Genomic DNA, 22,195 nt, shown 5'->3' on the forward strand with positions numbered 1-22,195 from the left:
GCTTTCTCGGCGTTGCCATTGTTAGCAGTCCTGAAAGGCCAAATCCTTTCTGGATGGCAAAGACTTAATGTGCTACCACAGATTTTTCTACACAACTTCAGGGCTGCAGTAATTTGGCATGATAGAAGGTGTGCACTGCCAACAAATTATCAGAGGGGAGAGTGACTACTTGAATCACATGGCATTCGTTGAACATTCCATTAGTTTGGTGACTGCTCTGGTTATGTTCCTGATCTGTTTCTGTCCTCACTAGAGCAGGCTCCATGATGTGTCCCTTCTGTGTCCTTTCGTCAGTGTTCTTGCTTCACTTCACGAGTCTGAGCTTAATCCTGCTGCTAAGAGTATCCATGCCTTTCCTCTTTAGGCCTACTACAGCCTTCGCCTCTTCATCCACTGCTTAAATCTTGCAGGATCCCTCCTTCCTTTGGAAGCCTTTCTCAGATAGTCTTCAACTTATTCCATGTATCTCTTCCATGAGCTTACATGTCACCTGATTTCATTGTCAAATCATTTGTCACTTTATTAAACGGTTGTTCATGTTTCACCAAATTACATCTGACTATAGATATTCATTAGTCACTTGAACCAATGGTTTAAGGAAGTCTCTTCCTAAAGTTCTAAACCATCTGTTCAGAATTATACAGATCTTAGGAAGACCCTACTGGGGTTGAGGACAGGGAGAGCAGAAATGTATAGAAGCTCAAGCTACACAAGAAAATGATGGTTTCTGTGATCTCCTGTGGTGGGGGCACCTTTACTTCTAGGTACAAGAGAAGCTGTGTGTTGTCAGTGTGACTGTGTTGTATTGTCAGCACAGAAGACTGAAACTGATAGAACTATGGGAGTTTGGATAGAGAAGACAGTTAAGCGCTAAACTTCCAGCTTAAGACAGAATGAGTGTGACAGCAATTTACTTCTTGAATAAAGGGTTTCTGTACGATATGGCTGACAAACAAGCATCTGGGCCTTTTTGTTTGTTTTGTTTTTGTTTCTGTGTGATGCCTAGACTTTCTCCCAACCAGTCCTGACATAACTTTCTACGTGCTAAAACTACCTGGAAAGTAGGAGAATTCTGTAATTCATTTTGTGAGTGCTCAGAATTGAGTCATTTTCTTACAGGTTAGTTGAGTAACTTGGATAAATGCAATTGAGATGGAGGACAGGGTGGCAAAGAAGGCCTTGCATTTGCATCAGAACGGTGTATTTTAGGACAGACCGAGTTAGGTCAGGTGTCTTTTCTTTCTGTGGTAACAGAATGCAGATTTGTTGGACATAAACTTTGAAATCAGTGTATTATAACACAATGGCTAAATAACATTTGACACTGAAAATGACTGTGGCTATGAGCCTCTCTGCTTAGGCTACATTTTTATAAAACATAATTGTTAGAAATTTATGTGGATGGGGAGCAGAACACCCATATAGAAGGGGAGGGAGGTTAGTGGTATGTTTGCCTGGAAACAGGGAAAGGTAATAACAATTGAAATGTAAATAAGAAATACCCAATTTAATAAAGATGGAGAAAAAAAGAAATTTATGTGTCTTCATTTTGCATAATCCAGGAGCAATTCAGTTAATAGAAAGGAAACACTATAAAACTAATCTGAAAACTAAAATAATTGAGCAAACAAGCTCTTTCAAATCATGGTTTCAGTAGCTACCATGCTCTCTTCAGACACTAAAAGAACATACAACTCAAAGAACGTGCCCTATACTTTTGTTAAGTTTCTCTAAATGTGATTTTTACAACAATCTCAGCTGATTATTTAGATCCTGCATACACACACACACACACACACACACACACACACACACATATTATAGTTTAAAAAGAAGCTACTGCTATCAATTCAAAATTATAAATTATCATTATTCAAATACCCTTAGAGGTAAATATATTTATTAGCTAAAATGAGTTTACTTCAAAGAGCCATATAATACACATGTATGGAAGGATCTACATTGTAGGTGAACTTAGAAACAGCAGTATCAGGATCAAACATACTGTGTGTGCTGCTCTTCCATCCCGTAGGAATAATAGCTACAGACTCCGTGTGGTGTTGGTCACTCATACTTTAAAAAGGTGGGGTTTTTGACGTGTGGTAAATACATATGAATGAATTGCATACTGCTATATTGTTTAATGTGCCTGATTTGAAAGTTGCACAAATAGGTTAATCAGGCTTCTAGCCCTTTAGGAGTTTGTCAAGATTGTAAAGATATTACTAGGACAATTAATTCACAAGTACTACTATATATCACTCGATAAGCTGTAGTCATTTTGTCTGCTCTGTCACTCAGAAATGGGTAGTTTTGAGTGTTAGTCTTATAAAAACCATCCTGGATCCTTCTTTTATATAAATCCAAATAATTCATAAAACTTTCCTATATGGTATAGACCCAAGAGTATGGTACAATCCCACACGTGTGTGTGTGTGTGTGTGTGTGTGTGTGTGTGTGTGTGTGTGTTTGTGTATGCAGGATCTAAATGGCCATTCTAGGTGCAGGCAGAAACCTGAAGGGTCCTGCACCTGAGTACTCCTAGGTCTCTGTGCCCAGACGGCACAAATGGCACTCACCAGTTTCCTCTTGGGTCATGAATGTGGGCAGAAAGTAGTTGTCTTCTCTGAGTTCTCAGTATTGTCTGCACATTGAGGGTCGAGCTCTTTCCCCCACAGGATCTGTGTGTAGTGAGTAGTGGGACTGGTTTACTTCAGTTCTGGGGGCAGACAGCAACCAGCAGTTTCCTGCTGCTGACTGCACCTATATTCCTGTATCCAGAGGCCACTCTGCAGGTTCCTCTTGGGCCAGGAGTGTTAGCAGAAGTGGGCAGAAGTGGCTGTCTCTCCCGAGCTCTCGTGGCGGTCTCTCGTGGCGGTCTCTCCCGAGCTCTCAGGATTGTCTGCACTTCATGGAGTTCATCTCTTCCCCCATGGGATTTGGGGGCAGGGAGTTCTACATTTTTTTCTATTTGTTGAGAATAGAGAAGTATCCCATTGTGAAATAATTTCAGTTCTCCTTGTTGATAATGAAGTTGTACGTGTTTTCACATTTTTCATCCTTATTTCTGTGAAATATCTGTTTGGATTTTTTGTTCTATTTTTTTCTGTTACAGTTTCTTTTGCCCTAATAGATGCTTAGGAATTCATCTTTGTTTTTTGATACACTGGGTCTTTAATTTCCAAATTTAAACCTTCTTTTAGTGATGAATCTCCTATTTATTGTAGGTAAATATTATTTGACTTTTAAATTTACTCTTTGAAACTTTGCTTTTAAATACGTTTTAATTTGAAATCATTTAATATAAAATATGCATATATAAGGCTTTAAAATGAAGCACCCAGTCAGCATCCTTTTCCCAAATGATACAGAAACATAAACTGTTTTAATTCCAGTCATGTACTCCTTACGAGAATGTTATCACAGACTTTTAATTCCATTAATATTATTATTTTGGTAATATTAATGTCTCCAGAATGCCATTTTTTAATTTACCTAGGTGTTATAACTTATATCCCCATTTTTACCTTAGCAATTCTGTGGCCATTTCACTCTTTTCAAGAGTTCATTAGAAGTATGATTTATGATATTACGTCATTAGGTTTTCTTCACCTTTTCATAGTTTATATCTTTTAACTTAATTTTGAGAGTTTTACGGGAGTAAAGGTTTCAGCAGAAAGGCTGTTGTCACTCATGCTTTGGAGCCATTTAGACTGTTATCCTGCTACCCTTCCCTTTCTAAGCGTCGAGGAACCAGTTTGATGTCTCTGCATTATTTTATGTTTTTAACATAGTTACCTCCCTTGGCTGCTCTTCTCCTTTCCTTTCAAGTGCATGTCAAATGAAGAGTTTCCATTCATCTTAAATGCTTTGAATTTGATTGATTTCCTTCATCTGTGGATTTGCAGACTTAATCAATTACATAAAACGACGAATTCCCATTTCATTCTTCCTTTCTCATTCCAGAAGAGTAATTACACACATTTTATCTCTTTAGTATCACCTCCACTTTCATGTTTTATCTCTTTAGTATCACCTCTGTCTTCATGCTTTAATCTCTAAGATCACCTCTGCGTTCATGCTGTGCATCCTATCATCCTCATCATTATTAATGTACAGCGGAGAAGAACCATCTTCTTCCAATGTTCCCAGTCACTGCAGAAAACAGAGCCCATGCTGTGCAACACAGTTGCTACTTGATCACTAAGAGGCCGAAATCGTGACTAATAGAGGATGACTTAGAAGATGGTGTCTCTCATCATTGGCTCCTCAACTGTCTAAGTCATAATACCAACTATTGCATTCCATGTCATTCCTCACTTTCCTAGTTCAGTGCTGATCCTTTTTGTACATCTCTGGTCCATCACAACCTAAATGAATTCCTGAGATCTTTGCCTTCCATAATTGGAAGTATTATCATGAAGTCCAGAAGAGGAAATTATTCCTGAATTTCCAAGATTGGTGTATGAAGAATTAAAAGCATTACTATGATAGATGACTAGCTTTCATAACACATACAATGCCCTTTGAGAATGTGTCTATTAATAAATCAGCTTACATGGGCTAGCTTAGTAACAAGAGCACCATTTATAATATCAATTCATTAGGAAACTTAATACTGAGTTTGTAAAGACGAGCTTACAAATGGACCTTTGGATCGTAGCCTGCTTGTAATATGGGCACTGACTGTACAGGAGATAATTTGGACCACTGTGTGGGCTGGGAGGGAAATGCCGTCTGTTAACCAGTGGTGCCACAGATTTGAACATTGCACATTTGTTTTGTGTAATTATCCATCTAACTGTGGGCAAAGAGCAGGACTGAAGTGCTGCTGAGTATGTCTAATGTTTATAGATTCCATTTTAGTAGAGCACACTGCTATATTCCATCACTACATCTTAATTCTAAATATGATGTCTATTGTCTCCTCATCTTTAGTCAGCCAGCAGCAGAGCAGCAAAGTGAGTTTCCCTTGCAGTTCAGTAACTTTTAATTGCTTGTTCCATTTTTGTTTGATTGTGAGAAAAAATGGAGTTGCTGTCTGTGTAGTTTTATTCCCTATATCTAAATTTGCTGAGAACTTAAATACAAAGACAGGAAGACTTTGCTCATCTTTAGAGAGAGAAAGCAGAAGGAAGTGGTAGTTGTGATTGTATGCATGTCAGTTGTGTGTGTGTGTGTGTGTGTGCTGCGTTTATAAAGAATCAAAGCATTACCTAGCAAAACACACATCAAAATAGTGATATGTAAATTATGAAATTATCAGCCATGTACACTTTCTCATTTACATTTTTTCAAAACTTACATAACTTTATAATCATAATTAAATACTGTTTCCAAAACAGTAAAAAACAATGACATTTAAAATTATTCTAGGACATTATAATCGCCCACTCAGCACTCTCATGTCAAATGGTTGTAAGATGAGGCTGAGTGGGCTTTCATAATTGCTTATGGTTTCACTGGAAATAGGCTACAACCTGTAAGGATATCATTGCAGCTTCCTCTGATCCTTATTGTCATGCTCCTGGTGACCCATATGCAGGAAGTGCAGCCTTCTCTCTACTGTCTCAAAGTTTCACAGCTGAACACCTTTTCCTCCAAACATAGTGCATACATCATAAGAACTAGGTTGGGAATAGGACTAGATTCATGCACACATAACTATGGGGGTTCACTTTTCCCACCCAGCTTAAGGATTAGAAATCATCTAGCTTTGCCACTGCTGGAAGTGGAGGTCCCTCCCTCACTGTAGTTGTGGTGAGTTGCTTCTGACTTGAGCTGCAAAGGGTAGGGAGAGGACAGATGGGGTGGGGGTGTTTTCCAGAGATTTCAGAGATTCATTTTCACGTTTTAAACAGCAGGAAGACCTTCTCCAGTCCCCACTAAATAAAAGCCCGAATCATACAGAGCCAGTGTGGGAAATCCATGCAAGTATAGCTTATCTTGTTGAAGCAGGAAAGTGTTTCCCAATCTAACATTTCCTAGCATTTCTCAGCATTCAGGTAAGAGAAAAGCTGACTTCTATCATTAAAGATTAAGATCTCCAGAGAAGGGTTCCCATAGAAGCAGCATCCTCTTCTGAAACTTTCATCTTTAGCATGAAAAATACAATTTGTTTTCTCTCTAGGGTTCCCAGATATTCAGAAGTGAGTGAACAATTGCATGTAATTATATGCATTAAACTACATTACATATTATCAGACAGACAATTTCTGTATGACTGGTGCTAATCTGCTAGGACATAAATCATTCAGAACACAGACTTGCATGATGTTGTTAGGCAAGTCCTCTTCCCGGAACCTTTTTGCCAAGCATAAAACAAACAGGGAAGATCAAGCTAACTGTAGACACTCATCTGCCATGGCCTTCATTTTCTTCTTTGCTCTTTCCTGGAACCATCCGCTCTCTTTCCTGAAGATACTAAACATGCCTACAATCCTGATGTCTTTCACAAAAGTCTTAATACTAATTCTGGGCTCTTCACTTTCCTTGGGTAGTTAGTTTTGAAATAAGATATATGCATGTCCTTACCTATTCCACTGTGGTGTTTAGCCTTATGAGCTGTCTTGCCTTACATACCAGCTCTTGCTTTTCCTAGAGTTTCTCTGCTCAAATCAGTTCAAGGAGACTGAAACTTACTGGCACTCACAACTCCCAGGATCATAGTGTTTAGGACAGGTAAACATCTTAAGAAGCACTTGGCTTGCCTCCTATTTTTTTCAATTTGTAACTCCCAAAATACAGGAAAACATTTTCAATGTAAAAATGCACCTTGTGGCCAGAGTTGAAGAAACAATATCTGGAACATTGCAAGGAACAGAATCTTAATAGTTTATCTCTGGTAGGTTATGATGACAAGAAGGAAAACACAGGTGGGCTGAATAGAAGGCCAAAAGCAGGGGCTATGGTTAATCACCAATCTGGTATTCATTAGTAAACTCCAGTGCACTAATTCTTGAAGTGTTAGAATTTATACTATAATTTCTTAGCTCAATTCATGCTGTATTTCATCAAAACTTTCAACTTAAATCATTCCATAGAAATCTTACTTTTCTAATTTATTTCTGTCACAGTCTTCTTCCCTTATGTAATATCACATTATGGCACAATTACGCCAGCTCAGCAGGTAAAGGCTCTTGCTGCCAATCCTGCAGACCTGAATTTGATCTCTTGGCCACACATAGTGGAAAGACATAGCCAGCTCCTCCAGGTTGCGCTGTAACAACTACATATGTATTATGAGATGAGCAAATACACACAGACACAAGCACATGTACAAACATAACAAAAAAAAGAGTAAAAGAATCGTTACCTTTTACTCCCTATCTCTGCATATAGCAGCAAATTTTCCAGACGCCTATGTTTTAGCCTTTGTCTTCCTAAGGTGTGTCCCACAGAGATGCTGGAGAGCGCCAGAGAAGTTCCTGGTCTGCTCTACAATGCTGCCTATGTACTGTCTATGTAACACAGAGAGTTGCTAACTCTGAAAACATTTAAGCAAGAAATAAGCTGTGGGCGTTCTGTTTGTTTTCCTTGATTTATTTTACTTGCCAGTCAATGAGATAGCTGAGTTTGTAGGAAATTAGTTTTGGTAACTGGGTAGGTATGGGATGTGTCCGGTGACTGTGCCCCACACTGATGCTGGATGTGTCTGTGGTACGCACCACCCGCCTGTGCTCCACATTGAGTGTCAGCTGTGGTATGCGCGTTGGGGTCCAGCTGTGATTCTACTTCCTCTGATTCTTCCCTCTTGAAGTCTAAAGCCAGTGGAATTCTGCAGTATCCCCATCAGGTGGGAGTGGGGCTGGGGGGAAGTCTTCTCTAAGTGTTACAGCTCTTTTAGACTAAGATCTTCTCCAACTGTCTTCAATGAAACAACTCTGTTAGACAAGCTTATCTTGTCTACATACTTTTATTTGAGGTGGATTTATATGCATATAATTTATGTGGGGTGAACCAGGGGTCTATATGGACCTTGGAGAGTGGAAAGTTTTCAGGGTAATGTAAGTCATCAGCTAGAGTTTTAAAGTTCTGTGAATGCCTTATTTGCGTGGAGAGGTGTGCCTGAGTGCTGTGTGTGTGTGTGTGTGTGTGTGTGTGTGTGTGTGTGTGTGTGTGAACCTATAGGTCTGACAAGGACTACTCCACTTTCTTCTGGTGGAGGGTGTGAGGGTTCAGACTCCCCATGAACAGTCAGAGAAGGGAAAGTCCTGCTGAGAAAGGCTGTCCTCTATTTTGTGCCAAGATCAGAGGAGCTACCAGTTCTGGTAGTCTTCGACCTTAATTATCATGGTTTCCCCACAGTTAGGAGCAATTGAAAGTATTCCAAACAGTAGTGTAAAACCCCATCTCTCAAAGAACACACTTCACTTTTACCATGTGTGCAGAGCAATTTGGAATGTGCTCTTCATAGAATAATTTGAACTTTCCCAGAGAACAATAAAGTACATTAAAAATGCAAGTACTTTCAGAAATATCCATATGGAGAATTAAAATCCTGTTGCTGTGACCAGGTGCAAAACTCACAAAATATCCTATAATTAAACAACAATAACAAGAATAAGCCCTGTCTTACGGACTCATCACTATCTTACTCATTGTCAAATGTCTTCACTGTCTTCTTCCTTTGTCCCCAAGTCATACTATGGCTGCCCTTCAACCCTGTGTGTTTCTGTTTAAGCATTGATAGCATAATGCTTTAGTAGAAGCAATATACTCTGAATCTATGCATATTCTCATGTTTCCTTTATGGCAGGCATGTATTTTGAAGGGAAATCCTCAAATTTGGTTGGACAGGCAAAGGGTAAACTTATCAGTAGTGTTGCCCAGAGGAAAATTTCTTCAGATAATTAAATTTCATTAATGGATGTGTTTGTCAACTTTACACAATTCTTTGCTAATATTGTGATGAGTAATGAAGAAATGCAGTAGCATTGTCTACTAAAAGAGGAGGAAGGTAGTGACCAGTATTCAATTGTTTCTCCTTCATTCTCTTTACTCCCCTTCCTATCTTAGTCTTTTACCATAAAATCGTTATGACTTGATACTTTAATGCTGAACTACTTTTCAAAATGTCTAGATAAATATTTACATTTTAATTGTATAGGTTTATATGTATTTATTTATACATGTTGAGTGCACATAAATGGACTGCCTATCAGAAACTACAGAAAATAGGGAAGCCAAGCCAAATGCCTTCAAATAGCCTTTCTGTATTACAGTTGAATTGAGAAAGGCACTCCAACATTGTAGAAGAACACACCTGTCCCCATTTTTTCATTTAGTACTACTGTGGATTGAGCTCTGTGTTATATGAGCCAACACTCATTGACTGCATGTTATAAAGAGTATTATGTCATAGCAATCAAGACAACTCCAGGGTCCTTTTTAGTTGATGGTTTACATGAGACTGGTTAAGTTGTTTAATGTTAAATGTGACTCTAAGTTAATGAATTACCTATCTGTGCATACACATAAAATAATTTTGCTTCATGTAGTATTTTTACTTTCTTCTCTTCTCTTGGCTTCTTCATTGTGTTAACTATATTAAATATACATTATATTGAAGTAAAATCTTAAGTACAGCCAAATGAATTATTACCTACAATTAAGCATCTTCATACACCCACATGTGTCAACATGGCAACCCGGAAACTGCCTGCTCCCTTAAGGCAAAATTTTCACCCTCTCATCTTGAGTTCTAACCCTCACTTTACTTCTTTTCCTAGAGTTGAATTGTTCATCTGCTTGGAATTTATATAAAAGAATAATTTTGTACATATCTTTTTTGTCTTTCTCCTGTTAGCAGTTATGCATTTGTGAAAATTAAAAATAGTCTTTTTTTCTTTTTTATTGTATATTTCTTTATTTACATTTCAAATGTTATTCCTTTTTCCATTTTCCTGCCCATAAGCCCCCTATTCCCTCCATCTCCCCTTCTTCTATGAAGGTGTTCCCCTTCCCATCCACCCTCCCTTACAGCTCTCCCCGACAATTCCCTACACTGGAGGTCCAACCGTGGCAGGACCAAGGGCTTCTCCTTCCATTGGTGCCCAGCAAGACCATCCTCTACAACATATGCAGTTGGAGCCATGGGTCAGTCCATGTATAGTCTTTGAATAGTGGTTTAGTCCCTGGAAGCTCTGATTGGTTGGTATTGTTGTTCTTAGGGAGTTGCAAGCCCCTTCAGCTCTTTCAATCCTTTCTCTAATTCCTCCAGCAGGGATCTCGTTCTCAGTTTAGTGGTTGGCTGCTGGCATTTGCCCCTGTATTTGACATGTTCTGCCTGTGTCTTTCAGGAGACAGCTATGTCTGGTTCCTGTCAGCATGCACTTCTTAGCCTCATCAATCTTAACTAGTTTTGGTGGCTGTATATATATGGGCCACATGTGGGGCAGGCTCTGAATAGTCATTCCTTCAGTCTCTGCTCTAAACTTTGCCTCCATATCCCCTCCTATGGATACTTTCCCCCCTTTTAAGAAGGAGTGAAACATCCACGTTTGGTCATCCATCTTCTTGAACTTGATGTGGTCCGTGAATTGCAGCTTGGGTAATTTGAGCTTTTGGGCTTATCAGTGAGTGCATATCATGTGTGTTTTTCTGTGATTTGGTTACCTCACTCAGGATGATATTTTCTAGTTCATTCCATTTGCCTACGAATTTCATAAAGTCATTGTTTTTGATAGCTGAGTAATATTCCATTGTGTAGATATACCACCTTTTCTGTATCCATTCCTCTGTTGAAGGACATCTGTGTTCTTTCCAGCTTCTGGCTATTATAAATAAGGCTGATAGTGGAGTATATGTCCTTGTGTATGTTGGAGCGTCACTTGGGTATATGCTCAGGAGAAGTATAGCTGGGTCCTCAGGTAGTACAATATGCAATTTTCTGAGGAACCTCCAGCTGATTTCCAGTGAGGAGCTAGTAGAATCCATGTTTTTGCTTCATAGAAAATTAGTATGGTGCTGGGATACCACTATAATCTTGGGCATTACTTTGTACACTGTTTTCTAACTAGACCAACATTTCCTTATTCAAGTTTTTCACTGATAGAAATAAGTTTCAGCCTTTGTTACAGTTTCATATTATTATAAATAAGCTCACTATATATGAATTTATCCTGGTTGATACTGAAATATTTCTGTTAGATTTCAGCCAGGACTACAATGAGGAATTCAGGAATATGGGACATATCTACCATGCATTTGTCATTGAGACTATTAAATCATTGCCCAAATGGCCATAGAAATTTATATTCCCATTTTATTTTCTCTGCCTTGCAATTATAAGTCTTTATATTTGTATCATTTATTGTTATACTAAATATCTTTTCAAGTTTTGAGGTGTGTATTCTAGTTCCCAAAATGATTTCTTTCCCTTGAAATCTTCGTTGACAAAAAGGACACACTTCCTGTTAATGAAAACAAAGAACACTGGGAATAAATAGTCTTATAATTAAATATATGGACACAAATATTCCTATGGAAAGTATTCTTGATTTTTATGAGTTTTAGAAGAGAGATATGGGAGAGTGAGAGGGATAAAGGGGAAGGAAAGAAGGCTTTGGTTATATTTTTACACTCTAAAAGTGTAGTGATACTTTACTTGGCCTTTTTCATAATTTAAGTTATTTTAAGTTAAAAAAATAAGTTTTAAGTACTGAAAATAGGTTTGCATTCAATATTTTCAATATTGCATTTCCTCCCCACATTTCTAATTATTCATCAGCTATATACCCTTAGTGGCAACAGAAACTCTATCTATTCCTGTGGCACAAAGTGGAGGCCACCCTGACTGGCAGGATCATTCCCCAGCTTTAATTATAGAACCTGCTGTCTTTACGCTTGTTTCATGGAGATTCTAGCCCTTAGGGAATCCAAACTTTTACCCTATAAATGGAATCCTATGTGTCCCAGCCATATTTCTAAATGTTGACTCTAAAACTTCAATCTTTTGTGATACATGGGTGGTATCTTTTGTTTGTTTGAGATGTTTTGTTACATTGAAAATGATGGAACTTTGTTGGGATTTGATCTGGCATTCTTTGAGATGAGCTTCTTTTCTAATGATGAATAAGGCAAGTTTACAATCATGCTACATCAGTAAGCATGTGTCACCTAATGCCCTGAATAAGAAATGAGTGGATGATATGGTCTGCTTGTTATGTCTCCCATGTTAAAACAGTGAGGTCATTATAATATATTCATGTTAAAGATTTCAATAATGAAACTTTAATCATTATATAGCAAGATAAAGAACTTAGCAAAATGAAGAACGTTACAGTATTTTTCTAAGTTGTTAATTAAAAACATTGAAAAATAATGTTAAAAATTTCTTCCACTACATTATCTGATCACATGATAAAAATGGCCTTACGGTCAGATGCAGTGGCCACTCTATTCTGTTAGCATTGTCTTTACATTTCATATACTTTCCAATCAGTTAATTCAGAAAATGTAAATAACTCTAAGAGTGCTTGTACACGTGTACACACAACACACACATACACACACATATATATACATATATACATATATATGTATATATATATATATATATATATATATATCAAACCCAAGTAGAGAAAAATTATCTTCAGTGATCAAAGAATACAGTGTTCAAACTGACCTTGCCTGGCTCAGAGATCATTGCTTCTGTGACCTCTCCTTGTCAGGAAGTATACCTAATGGTAATTAGTTATTTTTTCTTCCTTTACAATGTTGCATTTTTCAGTATTCTGTTTGATAGATAAAGGATTCCAAGTGGTTAGATCACAGAAGGGGAAACAGGACAGTTTGAATGAGGTGAGCCACTAGCAGCCTAGGCTATGTGAAGTACTGCCAGGGTCCATCCCAACAGCAGAAGTGGTGCAAGACACACTTGACTGCCTCTTCTGTGTCCTTTCTGAGAGCATGGGTGAACCTAGAAGATTGTATGATAACTATACTTGGTAGATAAATACTCATGAGCTGTCCTTGAAATTTCAATACATGGTTTCTACTTATTAAATATTTATTAAGTATCTGTCTTGTTTGAAATGGAAAACATTTGGCAATTTCCATGTGTAAGTAGTTTTCATGGTACTTGAGGGGATGTGACAGTTTTGACCAGATCAATGTAGATGTCAATAGACATAGCATGGCAGAGGTTTAGTAAGCTTTGACTCATGAAAGGTAGATGATACCTTATGTATTTTTCATTCTTGGTGTCAAAATATCCCGATCAGTAAAATAAAATGAATGAGTTAATCTGAGTTAAATACACTGACGGTGAAGGCAGTTGGGGAGGGAATCTGGCCAGGAAATTGGAAGTCCTAGACGTCTTCAGATGTCATACTCTCTGGAATCTTAAGATGTAGAATGCCTTCCTGTGTAGTAGGCATGGGATTCTACATTCCCCAGTTGCAGTTAACACTGATCTCTATCAGGAGAACCACACCCATGTATCAAGGAGCTAGTCCAGAAAGGAGAAAGTACAAATACAAAAGTAGCCCTGTCTTCAAATCTCAAAATCACAACTAGAGCTGTGTGCCGCTAGAGCTGTGCCACTGTGTGATGGGACGCCAACTTGCTGGTCACTGGCTGGCTCTGGCAGACACTGCTTTCAGACTTTTGTTATGAGAAGGGAACGAAGGGAAGCTCAGTTTTATGCTTTCTTTGAAGCAGGACATGAAATGATATACTTAACATTCATAGGCACATTTATATCTAACACTGGAGGTAAGGGCAGTTTAATGCTACTTAGGGAAGATTCCATAGCAATAATAATTTAAACTCAGACCAGAACTGAATCCCCAGTGTGAAAGGGGAAGTTTCAGTGACAGCAGGAAGTTTACCATAGAATCAAGGTCAATGGTTTGGTGCTGATCAAGAACCAGACATGGGGTGTGGGGGAGCTAGAGAGATGGCCCAGTGTTTAAGAGCACTTGTTCCTACAGAGGGCCTGATTTAATTCCCAGCACCAATGTGGTATCCAACAACCATCTCTAACTGCAGAGAATCCCAAAGAGTTTAATTAAAAAGAAAGTAAACAAACAAATAAAACAGATGTGAAACATTGATCTGTTGCTTAAATGCATTTTACAGGGATGAGAAACATTTGTCATTTTAGCATGGTTAAACCATATAAAGTATTTAGAAATAAAATTCAACATGGGTCTGCAACCTAACTTCTCCCTCTCTTTCTACCTCCATTATTTCTTTTGGCCATAATTGTCAGTCTGGAGACTACAGCATATTAAAACAGTGTATATAATAACTCTATTATCTATTCAAAATTAGATAAAGGGTGATGGCACCTACCAATCAACTATTTAAAGACACTTGAGTAGGTCAATAAAACTGTATCCAGAGAGGTTACAGTGTATGGGAGTCCACATTTGATAGAGCAGTGTTATTTCCATGAGGATGGATGTCTCAGCGCCAAACTTATACTCTCAAAATACAAATCTTAAAATAAAACCTTCATAAAAATAATAAATTGGAATAGTTGTTTGGATTATCTCTCTATTACATGTATCCATCTTCCAGTATTGGCAATGTTTTATTTTATTTAACAGCAACTGTCAGGCTCACACGTGCCCATTCTAAGGAACATGCATTCCCCATAGCCCATGTTAACTATGTGTGTATTTGGAGAATTATGTTCAGAAGAAAAAAATATTATGAAACTTAGATCTACTCCCTTAGTCTCTGAGGACATTTCAGGAGTATGAATTTGAAATGGATTTTGGTGGCTGATAATTCGAATGAGTACAATTAAGTAATTCTTTCTAGCAAAGGTCCCATGATGGAATCAAAGGAAATAAGAAAATTAGTCTAGACAATGCCAAATGGGAGTATGTTACCTCTCTGTCTTTCCAGACTGACAGTCTGACCTGATTTTGTGCAAGATTGGAAATGCGTCTAGCATGGGCTGCTGTAAGGGAAAAAAAGCCAGAAAACAATACACAGGAGAACCTGCCATTGGTCTAGATTTATCACACACAGGTGGAAAGAATTTAATTTTTTGAACAAACTACACTATGGTTGCATTGTGGGCCTGCTTTTTTTTTTATTTATTTTTTATTAGATATATTTCATTTCAAACGTTATTCCCCTTCCTGGTTTCCTAAAAAGGGGAAAAATATCCATAGGATATGGAAGCAAAGTTTAGACCAGCAACTCAAGGAACAGCCATTCAGAGCCTGCCCCACATGTGGCCCATACATACGCAGCCTGCACTATGCTTGCTGAAAGTATGGTAATGCCATTTTGGTTTTGCATCTCAACTGCAGGACATTGAGACCTTCCCAGTTAGTAACAGAAGTGCCACCAGAAGCCAGAATCCTTTATTTAAATGATTTAGAGGAAAAAAGATATGTCTTGGGAAAAATATTAAAAACATTAAAAATATTTTGGTAATTTTTAAGTCCTATCCTTAAGAATCCCTTGCTTTATGTTCTGCAGTTTTAAGCTTGAATGATAACTATCATTAAAATAACCAACTCTTACCAATTGGCCTTATAAAACGTAAAATAAAGTTCATTTGATAAAAACAAACCATGGTTGTAATAGAGCTTTGAGTCAAGTGTGAAGTTTAAAATTTAAAATAAATGTCCTGATTTTTATTTAATTTATTTATAAAAGAAATGTTCTTTTAATTAGACCCTAAAATTACAGTTTAACCTTAGTGGACAACTTCTATGTGCCTGACATTTCATGCTTTGGCCTACAATTATGTCTCCTTTAATCCACACCAAAACCTTCAAGATTAGCACATAGGTCATGCTTCCTGGCTTTAGACTACAAGGTTAGAAGAAACTACACAACCTTCTAAAGATCATACCCCTGGAGGCATACAGGACTCAGATCCGTCTCACTGCCTTCACTGTCCTCCAGCATTCTGCAAGCTGTCTCCTTATAAGTATGACTGCCATGGAGGACATCATGCTAAGTGAAAAAGAAAAAAGAAAAAGAAACTGGGCAGAAAAATGCTGCTTGATGTCATTTGTCATCACTCAGTCAAATGCATAACATCAGAGAGAAAGACCATACTTCCCAGTGAGAGAAAGTGTACTAGAAATAACGAGATATGGTGAGAGGGTCAAAGGCATGGGTTAATCCAGGACATAATATATAGTGGGAGGATGGTAACTAACAATGATAACTAACTTGTACCAGAAATGCCCTTCATGGGTGTGATGTGCTGACATCAGACATACAGAAAAGGTAGCTACGTGAAGAAGCAGTTATACTAGTTTCCTTGGCTGTAATAATCATTCACTCTCTACATGTGTTTAAAACACCATGTACCACACATATTAAGTATACAGGATTTTTAAAACGAGTGTCAGCTTAAATATCATGCATACAGAACTCCATAAATAAATTCATTTCACATCAGTTTTAGAGGAAACATACTCCAACCCGTAACCTGAAATGTACTTTCTTCTGACTTGCCTAGCCGTTCCAGAGATTGGTGCCTACCTTTAGAGAAAGGATGATAAGTCACTGAAAATTATCAGTGAATTTGATGAAACCTGCCATTATGGAAATCAAGCCATTATGGAAATGGAGGAGGGTAAAACAAGACTCCAGAAGTTAATTGTTTGGTGGTCTTACACAGGCATAGTTTGAGTTTGCCAAGCCTAGAACAGATCACCGTGAAAAATAACTTGTTTAGGACCTAATCAGAATATGCAGCAAGGTCTAGGGCTTTTACAAAGACCCAGAATTGACAACTACATCTGTTATTTCATTTGCAGCTTTCTGCACTCTGCTCAGACAGCCAAGTCCAGAAAGCTGGTATATGAACTTTCCTCACTCAACAGCTAATGAGGTTGTGGGGTTTTTTGCTTTTAGAGATAATCACATGTGGAAGACCTCACCCTCTGTCAAAGTATGAGGCTGTTTCTGATTATTTCAGAGCTGACAAATTATTTGATTATGATAAATCAGAAGCCAAATTAAAGGGAAATTATATGTATTAAAGAAGGGAGTATCTCTATGTTTTCATTTATAAATGTTTAGTACATGGCTTGAGCATAATTGTGTGTCATTCAAGAAATTTCAAGGTGATGCCTCAGCAAAACAAAGTGCTTGTTAATGTCATGTAAGTATGAAGACATGAGTTTGAATCTCCAGAATCAACATCTGTAATCCCAGTTCCCTGGTGAGGACAAGGAGTGGATCCAAATTATCCCCAGAATCTTATGGTGTGCCTAGCCTGGCAGACCCATGAGAAAACAAGAACAGGAAGAACAGAGCATACCCCAAGTAAGGTAGAAAGTGAGGGCTCACTCAGGAGTAGCGCTCTGACTGCATGTGCATCCCATGGCATGTGTACACCCACACTAACACAGGTAGGTGTGTTTAAGTGCATACATATATGCATCACACATTGTACACACACACACACACACACACACACAAACACACACACACAAACACATACTCATAGGGACAATCAAAAATATGAACAATAAACCTGGAAGAGCCAAATAGAGGCTCAGCAGAGGACCTATTCTTATTCAGAATGAATAGTCCATTGGCTTTCCATATCACGTGACACACATCTACCTGTAACTCCAGTTCCAAGGGATTCAACACACATAATTAAAGATAAAAACACAAGAACACTGCATGAGTATCTTTTAGGAAAACACAACAATGCCTATAATGTCGAGAACAACAAAAGAGCACTTCAGCCCCATCTTCACTTCTGCTTGGTGATCTGTCTATGCCAACACTTCTGCAGTCTGATCGCAGTAAAAAAAAGTCAGCTTTCGAAGTTAGAAACCCAAGTCTTTTTCTATTTTAGCTGAAGTGTGGGAAGAAGGGCACAAAGAGTGCATCAATTCTAAATTTCTGCTAATATAATCAGTGACTTGATTTGTATTAAAAAATGTAAATGTTTTTGTGAAATCTGTCTTGGCCTCTGAGAGTGAAAAGGAACTTACTGAGAAATCTGCATTGACAGAACAAATCCTACTTGCAAAGTAGAAACTGATGTTGTTGGCTTGAGTAATCTCTAGCCAGCTGTGAAATTCATAATCTTTTCTCCATAAAATAGCTTCTCCTTTGAATGACAAAATTATTTCTGAGTTGAGTATTTGCCAGATCAAAAGACAAAAGACTCTGCAGGCCCCCTAAGCACTGACATCAGGACGAGTTTGAAAAGGAAGGTTGTTTTCTTAAGGGTCACAGAGACTGACTTTCTGAATTATTCAGGGGAAGTGCAGCTTTAATAAACAAGATGCCATTTGTTTCCTTAGTAAAAGTCCTGTCATCATGACTTTAATAAGAGTTCTGAAAAATGCTGAAAGATGTCACTGAGAGTTGGCTCTTTTACAGAGTAAAATTTTTAGGATATTTCATTTTTACTCCTTTGATGTCCTGTAGATTAAACTAGTAATTCAATGTTTAATTATTTTCTGAGATTCACGTCCATAGACTTATAGACTTCCTCTTATTTAGTATAAGGTTGTTGGAGTGTGTGTGTGTGTGTGTGTGTGTGTCCCTGTCAATTCTGAGTAATCAAAGCTTGGGTTACCTTTTCTATTTCAGAGAATTGAATCATAAGGCAGGAGGTGTGGTTAATTTTTCTAGGCAAAATCAAACAGAGAGCAATTCAATCATGAAAAAAAGGAAAAGGCTGTTTTCTGACGATTCCATTCTTGCATGGAAGAAAGGAAAGTGAACTTTTTACTAGCTGCCAAGGGAAGAAACAGGGGTTCCAGTCGAGAGGAATCCCTTTGTCTTCTCTCTACAGAAGTCACGAAAGCTTTTGTTTTGCAATGCAGGCTTTATGGCAATGATGCAAAGAAAAAACTAAGCCAAAAATGGGCTTTTTCAAAAGACACCCTCTACGGGGGTGCGGGAAGTCCTGCACGGGAACCAGCATAAGCACCGCAAGTTTCTGGAGACGGTGGAGCTGCAGGTCAGCCTGAAGAACTATGACCCTCAGAAGGACAAATGCTCAGGCACCATCAGGCTTAAGTCCATCCCTCGCCCCAAGTTCTCCGTGTGCGTCCCGGGGTACCAGCAGCATTGTGCGAAGCCAAGGCCGTGGATATCCCCCACATGGACATCGAGGCGCTCAAGAAGCTTAACAAGAACAAGAAGTTGGTCAAAATGCTGGCCAAGAAGTACGATGCCTTTGAGTCTCTGATCAAGCAAATCCCACGTATCCTGGGCCCAGGCCTAAACAAGGAGGGCAAGTTCCCCTCCCTGCTGACACACAATGAAAACATGGTGGCCAAAGTGGATGAGGTGAAATCCACAATCAAGTTCCAGATGAGGAAGGTGCTGTGTCTGGCGGTTGCCGTCGGCCACGTGAAGATGACCGATGACGAGCTAGTCTACAACATCCACCTGGCTGTCAACTTCTTGGTGTCCTTGCTCAAGAAAAACTGGCAGAACTTCCGGGATCTGTACATCAAGAGCACCATGGGCAAACCCTAGTGTCTGGTTATTTAATGTTAGCAGTCCAGTTCCCATAAAAGGAAATTTGAATCTATTGGTCTAAAGTTATGCTTTATATTCAAAATTTGATCAGTAAGATTTTCTAGTTTCTAGTGTGTATTTATTATAGTACTTAATTTTAAATCTAGCTGCTGGGTTGTCACTGGAATTATCTGAACAAATTAAATGTTAAATATTGCATGAACAACACACAATAGCTGTTTGATTTAAGGAGCCTCGATATTTAATATAAACTGTACATTGAGTTTTAAACATCTGCCAAGCACTTGTAACATAATTTACCGTCTTAGTTAAACATTTCCAGTAGTTCTCTTCAATGTATTAAGAAGAATTACCACTCTATGTGTGAATAGTTAAGACCTTTACTGTTGTCCTATGGATATAACTCGATGTTGGTTAGTAAAAGTCTTAAGCAATGATTGTGCGGATGAATAGCATTTTGAGGCTGGATTTGCATTTCGAATTCACTGACTACTATAGTAGATACCGCCCATGTCATGAAACCTCACAAGCAACACATTTCAAGATCACAACAGAGAAAATGAAGTATAGAAAAATGAGACAGGTACAAAAATAGACGTTAATAAGATCTGGCCCTATAACTGGATGTAACTTTAATGTCCAAGTGCTACAATGATGCTTTTATTTGTAACTTATGCAACAGTCAGGAGACTGTGTTTGAACATCAGTCCTGGGAAGTAGTTATGTTGGCTCTTGGGGGCTTTGCATTCAAGCCACATATAAGTATTAACAACTGGTTGTCCCTAGTTCATTGCCACTGATTATCCTCAGATTTTTCTGTCTCTCCTTTTAATATTCTCTAGCCTATGTAATAAAAGGTAGTTCACATCATCAGAGATTCTGGAAAAAATTAGCCCTTTCGGCTTCTTTAGACTATTTCTAATAGGCCAATTTTTCTAGATCTCTATTGAATTCCATTCAAAGTTTACTATACACAGTTTTCTGAGATTCTGGGGCTTATTCTCTTAAAGTTGGGCTGACAATTTAATTCAGTATTCCAGGTGAGAAAAGAATTCTGTCTTCAACAGATAAGGGGAGCAAATATATTTTTCAGTTTCCATAGTCATGATGAATGTAATAAGTTTCCTCAAAAAGGTGGAATTTTTGCATATTCATATATCTATGGTTGTGATTTTTATGTCAAAACTTTCAGCTAATTGGAGTAACTTGTATGTTTCCATTACTGTTGTGACCTACAAGACCATATCGGATATAAAGCCCTACAGACAAAATATACTTAGATTATAATTCATGATAGTATATTTACAGCATAAAAGCACTACAAGGCAGCATATCCATCCATCTGTCATCTGTCTATCTGTCTGCTTATCTATTTTGAAGCAAGATTCCTCTGTGTAGCTCTGGTTGTCCTAGAACTCCCTCTGTGGACCAGGCTGTCTTCTAGCTCTGAGATCTACCTGCCTTTGCCTCCCTAAGGTTGGTTTAAAAAATTATGTACTACCATGCCTGGCCTGAGATATCATATTTAGAAATAGAAAAGTGTGAATCATGGGTAGTAAGCAAGAAAGTGGGATTGGAAATATTTTTATATTGTATATAAAATATATTGGAGATATTGTATAAAATATCGAGAGATCAGTTATCTTTATAATTGAGCATTTTTGTAAGAAAAATCAGAGTGTTTATCAATAAACTGGCTTGATTAAAAAATTTTACCACATAATCTAATTATAATAGCTTTCAAGTATACATGATTGGCTTACAAAGAATTCCTATAAAACAAAGACTGGTTAAGGCTTGGCTTCGATTTGCTGTTGTCCAGAGAGAACCAACTGTGAAAGAATGTTGGTATGCCAGATCCAGCATCAGTGGTGTTCAACACTGTCTTAGATGGCTACAAAGAACAAAAGAATGAAGAGAAACAAATCTACTAAGAAATGTGAAAACTGAATTGTTTATGGATTAATTTATGAGCTAGTTAATTGCCAACTCAGTGCTAGCCAATCTGTTTTAGTATCAAGACAAACCTTTTTTAATTTTTTTTAATTTTATTAGCTATTTTTGTGCTATAAACTGGTCATTGTAACGAACATTATTTCTTCTACAAATTGTGCACTTTAACCATGCACAAATGAAGAAACTCATGGGTGAACACAAGCACAGGTCTCTATCAAATACAGAACTTGTGGATATGAGTAACCTCAGTAATCAGCTTTCTTTGGGGAGACCCGGTTCTCACTTTCTGAGGCTGGAAATATAAGAGGACTGTCCTGCTCACCCAGCATTTATGTGTGCTGTGGGAGTCCAAAGCCTGGTCCTCAACCTTTTGGGGACATGGGCTTTAAATAGTAAACCACCTTCCCATCCTCAATTTACGAATGCTTATAGATCTGTGATGAATTCAGGATTTGAATGAAATGGGTATTCATGAAAACCATTCAGGTATGTTTTCACAGTGCTCATGTGTCCAGAAAGCATTATTCTAATTTAAAATAATGTTTATTATGGCATATCTACTGTCTTACAAAAGGTAAAACTAATATTAATGCAAGTTCTGAGTTTACAATTCACTTTCATGCTAGAAAATGGAGGCTTGGAGTCATTTTAATTGAACTGATCTAAATAATTAATTGTCAATAAAGACAATCAAGGCTTTATAATACATTACTGTCAATGCAGATGACTGACAAAAAAGTCTACTGCATCCACAATCATTTGCTTCTATTGTATATTAATGGGTTAAATT

General features: G+C 37.9%; 1 protein-coding gene and 1 pseudogene across 5 annotated transcripts in view; both read left to right on the forward strand.

The window, feature by feature from the left end:
* Nrxn1 (neurexin 1) overlaps positions 1 to 22,195 on the forward strand; it is a 1,103,898-nt gene that overhangs the window by 716,804 nt on the left and 364,899 nt on the right. The gene's annotated exons all lie outside the window — the stretch shown is intronic.
* On the forward strand, positions 18,939 to 19,845 carry LOC116905099 (annotated as a pseudogene).

This window comes from Rattus rattus, chromosome 7, assembly GCF_011064425.1.
Source record: "Rattus rattus isolate New Zealand chromosome 7, Rrattus_CSIRO_v1, whole genome shotgun sequence".
NCBI lineage: Eukaryota > Metazoa > Chordata > Mammalia > Rodentia > Muridae > Rattus > Rattus rattus.